The sequence below is a fragment of the Bufo gargarizans genome, chromosome 1 (genome assembly GCF_014858855.1).
Source record: "Bufo gargarizans isolate SCDJY-AF-19 chromosome 1, ASM1485885v1, whole genome shotgun sequence".
NCBI lineage: Eukaryota > Metazoa > Chordata > Amphibia > Anura > Bufonidae > Bufo > Bufo gargarizans.
The window spans coordinates 619,293,449-619,307,050 of NC_058080.1; the positions used below are offsets into that span (position 1 = coordinate 619,293,449).

Here is a 13,602-nt window from a genome sequence, read left to right on the forward strand (position 1 = left end):
TGATCAGCAGGGATGCCAGGAGTCAGACCCCCATCAATCTGATATTGATGACCTATCCTGAGGATGGGTCATCAATAGTAAAAAAAAAAACAAAAAAAAACCAGACAACCTCTTTATTAAACTGGTCATAGACCAGTGATATCTACCATTAAACTGAGGGTTCCGGTAGACCCTTAATAGAGGTCAGCTGTCAGGGGAAGCATTGAGCTGATGGATTTTTCCAATCCAATGCTTTCCTCTAGACACACATCTGTCAATCCTACATGAGATCTGTTTCATTGGCGACTGGTTAATATGGCATATAAACTGCCCAAGGCGTCGCTGCTTGCTTGAAATTAAGCTCCACCATTTTAACTGAAATTGACTCCACCCAACACGCCAGGTTAGGCTACTTTCACACTAGCGTTCGATCGGATCCGTTCTGAACGGATCCGATCATAATAATGCAGACGGAGGCTCCGTTCAGGACGGATCCGTCTGCATTATTTTAGCATATAACAGCTAAGTGTGAAAATAGCCTCGTACGGATCCGTCCAGACTTTCAATGTAAAGTCAATGGGGGACGGATCCGCATGAAGATTGAGCCACATTGTGGCATCTTCAAACGGATCCATCCCCATTGACTTACATTGTAAGTCTGGACGGATCCGCACGCCTCCGCACGGCCAGGCGTCCGCCTGTCCGTGCGGAGGCGAGCGGAGCGGAGGCTGAACGCCGCCAGACTGATGCAGTCTGAGCGGATCCGCTCCATTCAGACTGCATCAGGGCTGGACGGCTGCGTTCGGGTCCGCTCGTGAGCCCCTTCAAACGGAACTCACGAGCGGACCGACGAACGCTAGTGTGAAAGTAGCCTTACACAGCCCAAACTCTGGCGATCTTCCGACCAGCCAAAGCTACAGCTAATGTGCACGAAGAATCTTCTCAGCCGAGCTTGAGGGACACCAGGCTGGTCTATCCCAGTTGGCCCCTTATGTTTTTATGGGATATCAAGCAGAAGACACAAGTCTTTGTTTCTTTTCCCAAAAATTATCATTCGTCATAGCCTTTAACCGAGTAAGACACAAAGAAACAATTCTGCTCCAATTAAATCCGGACAACAAGACGGCTGTTTCCCTGTAATCTGTGCAGCTATTTTTACATTGATAGAAACATTCCCACTTCCTGTATCCGACTCCGCAGTCTTATTCTCTGCGACAAAACGTCCATGGAGGGTAACAGGAAAATCCTGTCACAAAGAGAAACCTTGGATGAGCTAGAGGGTTATAACAGGATCACTAAAAGCCAACGAGTCAACACCCAAAGATATAAAAGCAAAGATTGTTTGTGTGTATAATAGTACAACCTGCTGTTCTCTATGGCTTTACTGATCTACAAGCTGTGGGGTCGGTAAGCCAAGGACTCGGGCTCGGCCAATAATTTAGTAATAGCAACTTTCCTATAGTAAATGGTAACATCAGACTTTCTCCTTACCATGAAAGTAATCAGGCTCCCTAGATGGAACTTAAAGGGGTTATCCAAGATCTATAATGCCCCCCCCCCCCCTATATGCCCAGGCCCGTCACAGAGGTTGTACTTACCTTAGTCCCTGGCACCCGGATGTTTTCATCCGCGCGACGGGGTGATGCAGCGACGGCCGTGCCAGTATGAGAAGGGACGCGGGTGTCGGGGAGTGAGGCAAGTACAATCTCTGTGAGGGGCATATGGGGGGAGGGGGGCATTATAAGCTCTTGGCCATTTTATACCATATTTCCAATTTCTAAAAGGTTGTAACTTCCAGGAAGTAAATATGCAATGTGCACTATATATTTAATCACTGCAAAAAGCTGTTATTAGAATACGTATTAATAATTGTATGAATTTGTCCTAAAAAAAACTCTCTATGTATGTCCTGAAATACAGAGACTCCTGTGCATGTCTAAATGGGAAGAAGCGATACATGTAAAAAAACTGCAGCTGCTATATTCAGTGCTGCCATAATATAGGGGTTGTCTGCGAACAAATACCTTTTCACAGGTGCCCGCAGGCTGCCTCCTTTATAGGAGGATTGACACCGACCTGCTTTTCACAGCTCTTACCCTACGCAATGGCTCCCATGGGTCTATCTTCTGCTACGTGGCTTGTTTAATCTGTGCCTGGCAGGGACAGGATCACCTGCTCCGCAGCAGCCAATCAGTGGATTCAGCGGTGAGAGAAACATCACTGTGAAGCCAGTTATTGGCTGCAGCAGAGCAATGATCATCTTCGTGCTGGGGACAAACTAAACAAGCCTTGGACCAGCAGATGGACACAGGGGCCGGCACGCGGGACCGGAGTGACGGGAAGCTGCAAAGTATGAATCTTTCCATAGTGGAAAGAAAGGCCGCAGGCACCTGTGAAAAGGTACTTATTTCTGGACGACCCCTGAAAATTATTTTTTAGATACCTGTAAAGAAATGTATCTTTTTTACAGTTTTCATATGGACAACATTATCTTGGGGGTGTTTCCAGCATTTCATATACCGGCTTAGTATGAAATACAAAGGAGTAAGGTACAAATCTGCATAAAATATCTACATGTCTAATAAAGAGGCACACGGTTCTTTGCAAATTTGGTGGATTATTGGCTGTGTGTCACAAAATACAGATATCAGCTACAAGTCATGCCAATTTGTAAAAATTATAATAAAACCTGTCGGGCCATCGCATCACCAAAGATCACTGTGTAGAAGAGCAGCCACTGAACTAAAAAGGAGCGCCACTCAAAAGATGCGGCGAGTTTGACCCCATAAAAAAAAATTCAAACACTACTAGATTCTTGGTAATTCTGGGGTCACTGTAATTTACAAGCCGCACTGTGACCGCGTTCAGTTGAATGTCTGCACTGCTACACAGTGATCTTTGGTTGTGTCGTGTAGCCTCAGGCTCATGCACACGGCCGTTGCCTGGCAAACAGCGGGTCTATAATATGCGGCACCGCAATCCGGAAGGTGTGGTGCGCAATGGAGCCCCATGGAAGCACTACGGAGTGCCTCCGTGGGGTTTCTCTCCGTGCCTCCGCACTGCAAAAAAATGGAACACTGATGTTGCCCGTGCATCGGGGACCACAAATTGCAGGTCCCCAATACACGGAACGGCCGACCAATGGCTGCGTGCAGGAGCCCTAAAAGGGAAAAACTTTTGTGCAAAAAAAACATGCCAAATTTTATACTTTTTTCCCCACCAGAAAATTTATGTAAAGCCCTTGAAAAATTTCTCCTGTCGTTCACTGGAACCAAGAAAAAATAATAAAAAAAAAATAATCAGCTATTAATCCATTGAGCTCCAAGAAATGATACATGTACTGGACTTCATGGTGTGTCAAGTAATCATCACTGAAGCAAGCAGTTTTGCGTATAAGTGATAATTAGAGGGACTGTCTAGCTAGGAAAAGATCTTGGCAAAGGGCTCAGAGTGGGTTATAAATGTGGTCTCACACTTATGGGGTCCCCGCTGGTCTCTACTTCATTATCTTGTTACAACACACTGGAAATGCCATTCAGCAAATCACCGATTTGGCAGGTCACCGCTGTGGCTAATGATTGGCTGGGCAGGCATTACCTGGCTTTTTTTTAATTATTATTATTTCTTTGCCCCAATTTTTTCTCTGTTGGACACCCCCTTTGAATGGGCAGTTTTTAGACTGGGACTAAAATGGCAGCTCAATAAAAATATTTCTGCCACATTTCAATGCTTCTATCAGGATGATAGCATAGATTCCCTTTAACTAGTCAGGTCCAATGTGTCCCCCCCAAATTAGGGTAAGCAGTGGATAATGTACGTGATACTGAGTCCGGATCTGTAATTTTATCTTCATACTCACTTGCATTCAGACACATAAACCAGAGGGGACTCCTCCTGTACGAAGGGAACCATAACTGGACTCATTTACACTACACACAGCTGATGATCTGTTACTGATGAGAATAGACCATGGGGTCCGGCTGTCAGCATCCCACTAATCAGCTGTTGAAAGGGGCTGCAGTGCGGGGACTATGTAAACAAAAGTCGGACTCCCACCAACTGCATACTGTTCCTGAGGACAGGCCATCCAGAACAGATCGTAGGGGTACAACTCTCAGCATCCTGCCAGTCAGCTGTTGAAAGGGGCTGCAGTGTGGCTACTATGTAGATTGAGTGCAGGTAAAAAGAAGCCAGGTCCCAACAGATCGCATTCTGGTCCTGAAGACAGGCCATCAATATTCTGAGGCTCGGAAACCCCTTTTAAGTAGTCAGGTAAAAATAAACTAGTCACAAAAAAACATAAATCTAAAGTAAAAACGAAGACTATGGACTATAAGAACACCATAAGAAGCTAAACTGAATCTAAGATGATGTGAAAAATACCCTAGTTTTTAAAGACCTATCATAATTCATCCTTCTTGAGGCCTCATGCACATGGCCATGGTTTTTGTCTGCATCTGATCAGCATTTTTTTGCAGATCGGATGCCGACTTTCACTTCAATGGGGCCGCAAAAGCTGCCAACACCACATTGTGCGCTTTGCACCTCTGTACGTGCGTGAGCCCTAAAGGCGATGCCCCATCTTGACATTCATGGGATGTCGATAGGATATGCCATAAACATCCAATAGGTTCAGATTCAACCACTGGGACCCACTCCTATCTCAAGAACAGGTCCTGCCATGCCCACGGCACGCGTGTGGTTTTCTCCATTCACTGCTAAGGGGGTGGCTCAGCGATTTTCAGATGTGAATTAGCAGTGAATGGAGAAGACACTGTGCAAGCATTCCTTGAGGGGTCCCATTCTTGAGATAGGTGCAGGTCCCACCTCTGTAATCTGCTCCTATCGAATGGCAAAACCCCATAAAACCTAAAACACCTTAATTAACAAAGATAAAAAGAAACATTTCCCTGGATAAGAGGAGCAGAGTTCCACAAGAACAGTAAGGTTATGTTCCGGGACACCAACTCTACATACTGGCATGTCTACTTCAAAATCTATTAGGGATGTGACTGACTCGCTTAAAAAGTAAAATCAGCAACCTTCTGCACTCCAGCTGCTGAGAAACTACAACTCCCAGCATGCTAACATGCTCAGCTGTCCTCAACTCCCATAAAAGTGAATGGAGCATTCTGGGGAGTACCGGAGGTTGCTGATCCCTGCGCTGGGCTAGTAGATACTTATTTCCAGTATCTACAAAACGGGTCTGGACATTGACAAGAACCAGAACCAACCCGCATCCACTAACAACGAAAAACAATATTCTTCTTTTGTGCTGCCAGCAGGCTACAGTCCTGCAATACCAATACACTGACAACCATCATGTAATATTGTCAGAAGACGTCACCGATACTAGAGGGAAGCCACCTACTATGGACTAATGGGCGGGTTATCATGACCCACATCTACAAGTGATTTTGACCTACATGTCTTGTATATTCTAGTAGATTTGTGGCAAACAGGGAAAACTACAGCTGGCCATACACATTAGGGTCCATTTACACGTCCGTAGCGTATTGCGGATTCTCAAATTGCGGATCTGAAATACACCCGGCCGGCACCCCATAGAAATGCCTAAGAATAGGACATGTTCTATTTTTTTCAGGAGCTGTGCACCGGAAATGCGGATGCGGACAGCACACTGTGCTGTCCGCATCCATTCCGTCCCCATAGAGAATGAATGGGGCCGCACCCTTTCCGCACAATTGCGGACGTGTGAATGGAGCCTTATCAAACTGGTGTAAAGGAAAACGAGCTGAGTTGACCATAGCAACCAATCAGATTCCACCATTCATGTTTCAGAGCCCTTTTGAAAAATGAAAGGTGGAATCTGATTGGTTGCTATGGGCAACTTGGCTCTTTTTCCTTTACACCAGTTTGATAAATCTCCTCTATATCTATAATCGGCAGAACCTGCTGCTTTTGATAGGACCGACCCAATGTCTAATAGGTATCGGGGCCTCCCATTGAGGGGACAGATAGGAATCAGTCTGTCAAATTTATTTTGGCATCAGAGTAATGAGCCGCTGCCAGAAGTGCCCGACAGCCATTTATGTCCCCTCCCTGTTCACAACACATGCATGCTCGGCTAAGCAAAGTGTGCATGTGTATAAAAAGGTTGACAAGTATCTCATGTGTATGGGCAGCCTTAGACATCCACCACTATCTAATATGCTTTTTTCCCCTCTTCTAGAGTCTTCGTCTGCTGTTTTTTTCACTCACATAATGGTGTAGCTGGGAACCCATTGGGGGAGTGTAAAGTAAAAGTGACTTGGTTGCCCATAGCAACCAATAAGATTTCACCTTTCATTATCCAAAGGAGCTGTGAGAAAGGTGGAATCTGCTTGGTTGCTATGGGCAACTAAGCCAGCTCTACTTTACACCAGTTTTGATAAATCTCCCCCACAGTGTTCAATGCATAAAAAAGAGCTGAAATAAATTAAATAAAAAAATATTTAACCCGATTAATTTTTGGGGGAATGTGGGAGGACACCCCAGGTACCATACAAGACATCCACTGCTACATACGTAACACCACTTTCCACATTACAGTGAGGAACAGTCAGTCCTGGTATTGGGGACATTACCATGACAATTCCTTTACTTTGTGAGTCATACTGGATGTGGAAACGTTATCTTCTGGAGGCTTAATGTGGGTACAGAACCGAGCACATGTCACCGAGACACTTCCCTACTTAACCTTGGCAACAGGAAATCTGTGCAGGGTGACTCGGCCGGGGACGCTGTGGTGAGCGCATGACTCACACAGACCAGTCATGGTTCAGGCAGCTTTGGTTCTGATCCATATTAGTCATACAAAGCAGCTCTGAGCTCATCAATTTATGATATTTCAATACAAATAATAATAAATAAATCGCCAGGAAAAAAATAACCATAAAATTAGAAACAGTAAGGGTCCATTCACACGTCCGTAATTTGGGTCCGCATTCATTCCGCAATTTGCAGACCCATTCACTTTCAATGGGGCTGGAACGGTTGCAAATGCACATTTCCTGGATCCGCATCTGCATTTTCGGTATCCGCATCCGTTTTTTCGGGATCCGCAATTTCGTTCCTGAAAAAAATAGAACATGTCCTATTCTTGTCCCCAATTGCGGACCAGAAAAGGCATTTTATATTATAGTGTCTGTGATGTGCGGTCCGCAAATTGCGGATCGCACATTGCAGGTGTCCGTGTTTTTCGGATTAGCAAAACACTTACGGACGCGTGAATGGACCCTAAGGCTGTATTTAGACCGCCTGTCGGGAAGGAACTTTCCTTTGTACTCTCATTCGTGATAATCTGCCTGTGTAAAAAAGCTGCAGATCACCTAAAGGCCTCATGCACACGATCGTTGTGTGTTTTGCGGTCCACAAACTGCGGATCTGCAAAACACAGATGGCGTCCGAATGAGTTCCGCAATTTGCGGAATGGCACCGACAGCCATTAATATAACTGCCTATAGGACAGGTTATATTTTTTTGTGTGGACCACGGAACAGAGCAACGGATGCGGACAGCACACAAAGGGCTGTCCACATCTTTTGCGGCCCCATTGAAGTTAAAGGGTCCGCACCCGAACCGCAAAAACTGCGGCTCGGATGTGGACCAAAAACAACGGCTGTGTGCATGAGGCCAAAGAATGAGCAAAGCGCTCCTTCATTGGGTGAAATGATCTGCAGTGCAGACACCTCAATCATCGCTTCAGGGCACCAGATCATGCGGTATCATCAGGGATCTGCTGCCCAGATACAATGATTCTGTATGAGGACGAGCGATCGCAGTTGCCAACTCTCGTCACCATACAGTGGAGGTGATCGCAGCATGTAAATACAGCTCTTACCTCCACTGATGAGCAGTCCCTTCCCGACAATTGGGTGCTCATTGGCACGGTGTAAATGCAAATTAAATCATGAGTCCACCAATGGGGTCTGTGTGCAGCAAACTAACAGGCATACACTATTTACCCCCATGATCCCGCAACCCGGTTACAATTTTACTCAATTAAAAGAGTCTAAATGGCAGAACACCTATAAATTATCTGAATGGCCAGCACTACATATTACACTGTTCGGCAGGCCCATCTTATAGCTTGCTTTCCCTTTGTGAAAATAATCTATGTCCATATCGGCTAACCGCGTTCTCCCGACTTCCCCGTGTACATACATGCTCGGTTCAGCCAAGTGTCTAGGAGTCTTCAATAGGGAATAAGGACGAAAGCGCAGTATATAACAGGGGTCAGCTTTACTGAGGCAGCATGCATGAGGGACACACAGGAGACACACATGCTGAGGCCAGGCTGACATCTGCGCTATAGTTTCCTCTTTTCTGTTCCTAGGACTAGAAATATAAAAACCACCACAGCACCAGGTCAGTCATATGACAGACAACAACTGCTCCCTATAGACCCCAACACAGATGTGACGGTAGCACTGTGAAACTGCCAAAATAACGCAATATTAGTTAGCAGCGTTATATATAAAAAGGAAATATACATACATATATCCTCCACAACAGCTTGTAGCTTCGAAGGCCTTTTTATTAAATAGCCACTGTACTTTTACTCTGCATAATATAAATCGTATTTAAGAAAAAAAAATGAATCTTTTTCCACTTAAACCACTAAGTGTAAATGACACACAGACACTGCTGCTGCTTCTAGTAAGTGTTATATCTCACCTCAGTGCTGGATTCACATCTACACTGCTCAGTATAATTTCCTCCATGCTGTTTTGCCTAAATGTGTGCTACAGAGAGTTAGGGAAGCAGGATGGATATCCTCTACTCCCTCACTAGCTCAGGGAAAATGGACAATTCGAGGTGGAGACTGGTAAGAAATGCAGAATACAAGCCATATAATGTCATACATAGCATCATACATGATAGCTGGAAATATTTAACAGACATCCTTTAAATAACACGGATCATCAGACACAGAACATTTAGCATCGATCAGACTATTTTATTCTCAAGCACAGCGATATCTATGGTCTGAAGTCATAACAAGCTGATGAAGGGCTACTTATATGAAGTGGAAACCCAAGTCCCATTGGTGCCTCGAATGACCAGAGGATGAATAATCGAGGAGTGACCTCCAGTCTGTGAGTAATACTAGAAGAGGGCACAATGGCTTCGGTGTAACCTCATCTCATATACCACAAGAACAAATCAATGCAAAGCACTGTCCACCTACAAAGCCATCTGAATGATTAGACACACCAACGTTCAATATATTTAATAGCAACAGCAGCAAAGAACTTAAATGCAGAATGACAAATTTATAACAAAAGGTTATGTACCAAGCATCAAAAGACAATCTGCCACCATAATAAAGTGAAAACAAGATTAAAGGCAGTCACGGACTCTTTGGAAACCATAGGTACGCTGTTTACAAAGGATCACACTTAAGAGCAGAGCATGTTCTAACAGAGGAAGAAGCAGACGCCTTCAGTACATCAAAATCCACCGCTACCCATCTAGCATGGGCCACTGTAATCCACGTAAACACCACATTACCAATATGTAATGAGGCAGAAGTCACAGCAGCACACAGAATCATTATGGAAATCAGCACTATTATGTATAACCAGGGCATCTGCTCTACTTTACCTTTGGACTGTATTAACCCATATGTAAGGCTAGCCACACACGAGATAGCTGTCAGCCAATATACACAAGCACTGCTGGGTCATGTGCCGCTTGGGGACAGGTCAATAAAGAGGGGGAACTAGGGAGGCTCGACCGAACCCCCCAACATCAGATGTTTTCATCTGCGAGATGGGAAGGTGCAGCAGCGGCCGTGTCGGCATCATAAGCTGTGCGGGTGCCAGGAACCCAGGCAAGTACAACCTCTGGGAGGTGCCCGGGCATATGGGGAGGCATTCTCGATCTTGGATAACCCCTTTAAGTCTTAAGCCTACAATTCCATAGATATAACAAGACCAGGAAACCTTTTAGAAAACAATCCCCCTACAGCAGTGACAAGGGAATGGATTTGTATAATCTGACTTGTCTCAGCACCCACAGTTCTACACCTGCGAAGGGGGTCCCTGCAGCTGAAGACACTCCCCCTGCTACTTGAGATCTCGTGGGCCAAAACAATCTTGTGCCTGCACCACTGCTTCAAGTAGTAGCGCAAGGCTTTACTTCCACTTCCAGTGCAGGAAGTAGCGGCACATGCACAGTTACTGCTGCACAAACTAAAGCTACTCCAATCAGAAGCATAGGCGCGAGATTGTCGGGGGCCAGCTGAAATGTCCACCCTGTCAATCAAAAGCAAGGGGGAGTGTCTTCAGCTTCAGGGACAGTCCCTCACATTTCGATCCATTCATCTCTCCCCTACATATTAATTAGTTAGTTCTACCCCCTGAAAGGCAGGGATGACAGCAACCCTTCAGTTGAATCAGAGGCTGGATGGTCATACAGCACTGGCCCCTGACACAGGACGACACAGCAGGCAATTATTGGGAAGGAACCACTCATTCCTGATAACTGCCGAGCCGTCAGAGGGGGTGAGAGCTGCATTTACATGTAGCAAATAACCTTCACTGTCTGGGGACGAGGGATCCCTGCTGCAATTGTACGTCCATATAGATAATGATTGGGGAAGATTCATCAAATCAGTGTAAAGTAGAACTGGCTTAGTTGCCCATAGCAACCAGATTCCTCCTTTCATTTTTCAAAGGAGCTGTGAAAAATGAAAAGGAGGAATCTGATTGGTTGCTATGGGCAACTAAGCCAGTTTTACCTTACACCAGTTTGATAAATCTCCCCCATTGTTTCTGGGCAGCAGATTGCTGTTTGCTCAATCATCGGGACCTTTACACAGGGCAATTATTGGGTCTCTAGGAACGCCCCTTCCAATCACCGTCCCAATTGTCGGCATGTGTAAAGGGGCCATTAGTCTTCCGTGATTTTAGACATCAAATACTGTGCAAATATTTAAGACCATAGTGACAAGACTACAGTCTAGTCCTATGATGGTTAACCTCTGGCACTCCAGCCGTGGTAAAACTATCCACAATGCATACTTGCTTGGCTGTTCTCAGAACTCCACAGAAATTAATGGAGCATGCTGGGAGTAGTAGTGTCACCGCAGCTGGAGTGTCGGAGGTTAGCCATCACTGGTAGTGAATATAAATGCAGGCCCAGGAAAGAGCTGCACCCAATCTGTCATATTATGTGACCACATATTTATTAGGTCCACCACCCAATACCAATAAACACGATCAAAAGCCCAAAATTCATCCAGCATTTCATCAAGACAGTGCTCCATGTCACAAGTGATTTCTGGTCCTGGAAGAGTCTCAGGAACATAGTGTCTGGTACAGTACCCAGATCGAGTGCAAACAAAATATATATATTTTTTTTTTAAGGGGGGGGGGCGGGATGAGGCAGCCATGGGCAGTATGGAGTAATGCTGTGCCACCATATAATTTTCAGCAGCTGCCAACAAGCGTGTCATGGTACCTCTGCTGAGATTATAAAAAAAAAACTAGAATTCATGCTCCGCGTCTCAAGTTATTGATTAGAAACCACAGTCTGGTCATTTACTACCTTTCAATGTTGTATTAGCTGAAATACATAGAGCAACTCTTCTACAGAAAGATGAGAAGGGCCTGAGGTACACAAGTTATGTATTTTGTTACACTTAGGGTACACTCCGTAGAATGTGTCCGCACCCGTTCCGCAATTATGCAGAACGGGTGCCCACCCATTCATTCTCTATGAGGAAGGAATGGATGCGGACAGTGGTCCACAGCTCCAGAAAAAAATAGAGCATGTCCTATTCTTGTCCGCAATGGTGCCAGCCGGGTGTATTGCAGATCCGCAATAAACTATGGACGTGTGAATAGACCTGTATCCTGATAAATGGGCGTCTAAAAAGGTATAGACTCAAAAGACCAAATCTCCATTACCGACTATGACGTCACCAATACGTGTTCTGATGTCTGAATAAGGAATCAGCCCACTGTCCACATGCAAGTCCTCATGTGACTAAAGAAAATCATGCACCAAGGAGATGTTGGAATCGAAATAAACTTTCTATATGTGAATGTAATGATGACATATGGAAGTGATTACAATATTAGAGCTAAAGGATAAGTTTACTGGTAAAACCTGTACAATTGAAAGGAGGCTCTAGGACCCTGTTGTGACGCCTCTAGCCTGGATACAAGATGAGGTACGGTTGGGCATGGATGCATACAGGTTCTGTATGGTATCCTGTGCCACATTTGCCCACTGATGTTGCAGCTAGGCCTGTAGATCCTGCACACTTGTAGGCTGCTGAAGCTGGTGTTCCAGCTGGTCCCATAAATGCTCAATTGGCGATAAATCTGGTGACCGGGCAGGCCAAGGACGTGTTGCAATCTGGCAGAGACATTCCTGGGCAGACCTTGCTGTGTGTGGGCGGGCATTATCCTGCTGAAAATTCCATTTGGAAGTCCTGCCACGAGTGGCAACACGTGGCCGCAGGATGTTCTGAGGATATCGCTGAGCGGTTAGTGTCCTTTGTGTCACTAAGGGTGACGATTGTTGTACGTAATGGCTCCTCAGATCATCACACCAGCAGTTGGGGCAGTGTGTTGCTCCACAGCAAAAGCAGGACTGAAGCGCTCACCACCAGGCCTTCATACTCAAACCCAACTGTCACAGGATCCCACACAAAACCTGGATTCATCACTGAAGACCATACAGCTCCAGTCTGTAGCACTCCAGGTTTCACAACACCACTGCAATGGCGGAACACGTGATGGGCACCATGACACCAAATTTCCTTCTGCTATGTGCCTGCAAATGGTAGAGACAGGGTGGGGTAGAGGTCACCTGTGTCTGGAGGGTGGACAACTAAACAGTGGGAGCTGCTCGTGCTTTTTAGTGGATCAAGCCATCCTCTCTACTGGTGGTCTGTACGGGCCGCCCGGAGCCTGTTCAACGTGTGTGCGCCTTGATGTAACCACTGCTCCCAGCACCTCCTAACAGCGAGGTCTGAGCAGTCTATATGGCGGAGAGTCCATCAAAAAGATCATCCTGCTTCTATCAGTCCAAGGATGCGCCCCCTCAAGTCTGCAGCCATCTGACATTTCTATCTGGGTGCCTTCGGTTTTTTGTCCATGACGCTATTGAAGCATGTTAGGATGTAGATACCGCCGACAGTGAATTTAGTCCCGACCAGGACTCTATGAAAACACCTGACCCCATCCAGCCACCATACACCTCTCTATAAGCGGACAGACCACTGACAGATCACATAGGCCCAGCTGTTCATTTATTCATACACTTCCAGAAGGAATAACAGGAGTATAGCACAATGCATATTTTCTAAAATGATGTGTCCATACAAGTATTTACAAAAACAGACATTTCAGGAAGGAAGATATCCTTCCTTTTCAACACCCATATTAGCTATTCACTTGGCAGTTGCAATACACACAGCTAACCTGAGGAACATAGTCATGCCGGCTAGAGAGAGAACCGACCATTTATTTCCAGGATTTAGAATTAGGGAGGAAGAAATGGAAGGTGCTGGCGCGTTTCACTAGAAGATCACTATGCCAGCATGGAGAGGAGGGGGCTACTGAGCATGACCGAGGACCAGAACGTCAGCCACAGGAGAAAACA

General features: G+C 45.6%; 1 protein-coding gene across 5 annotated transcripts in view; it reads right to left on the reverse strand.

The window, feature by feature from the left end:
• Nucleotides 1–13,602, reverse strand: part of APC (APC regulator of WNT signaling pathway) — a 125,532-nt gene that overhangs the window by 72,858 nt on the left and 39,072 nt on the right. The gene's annotated exons all lie outside the window — the stretch shown is intronic.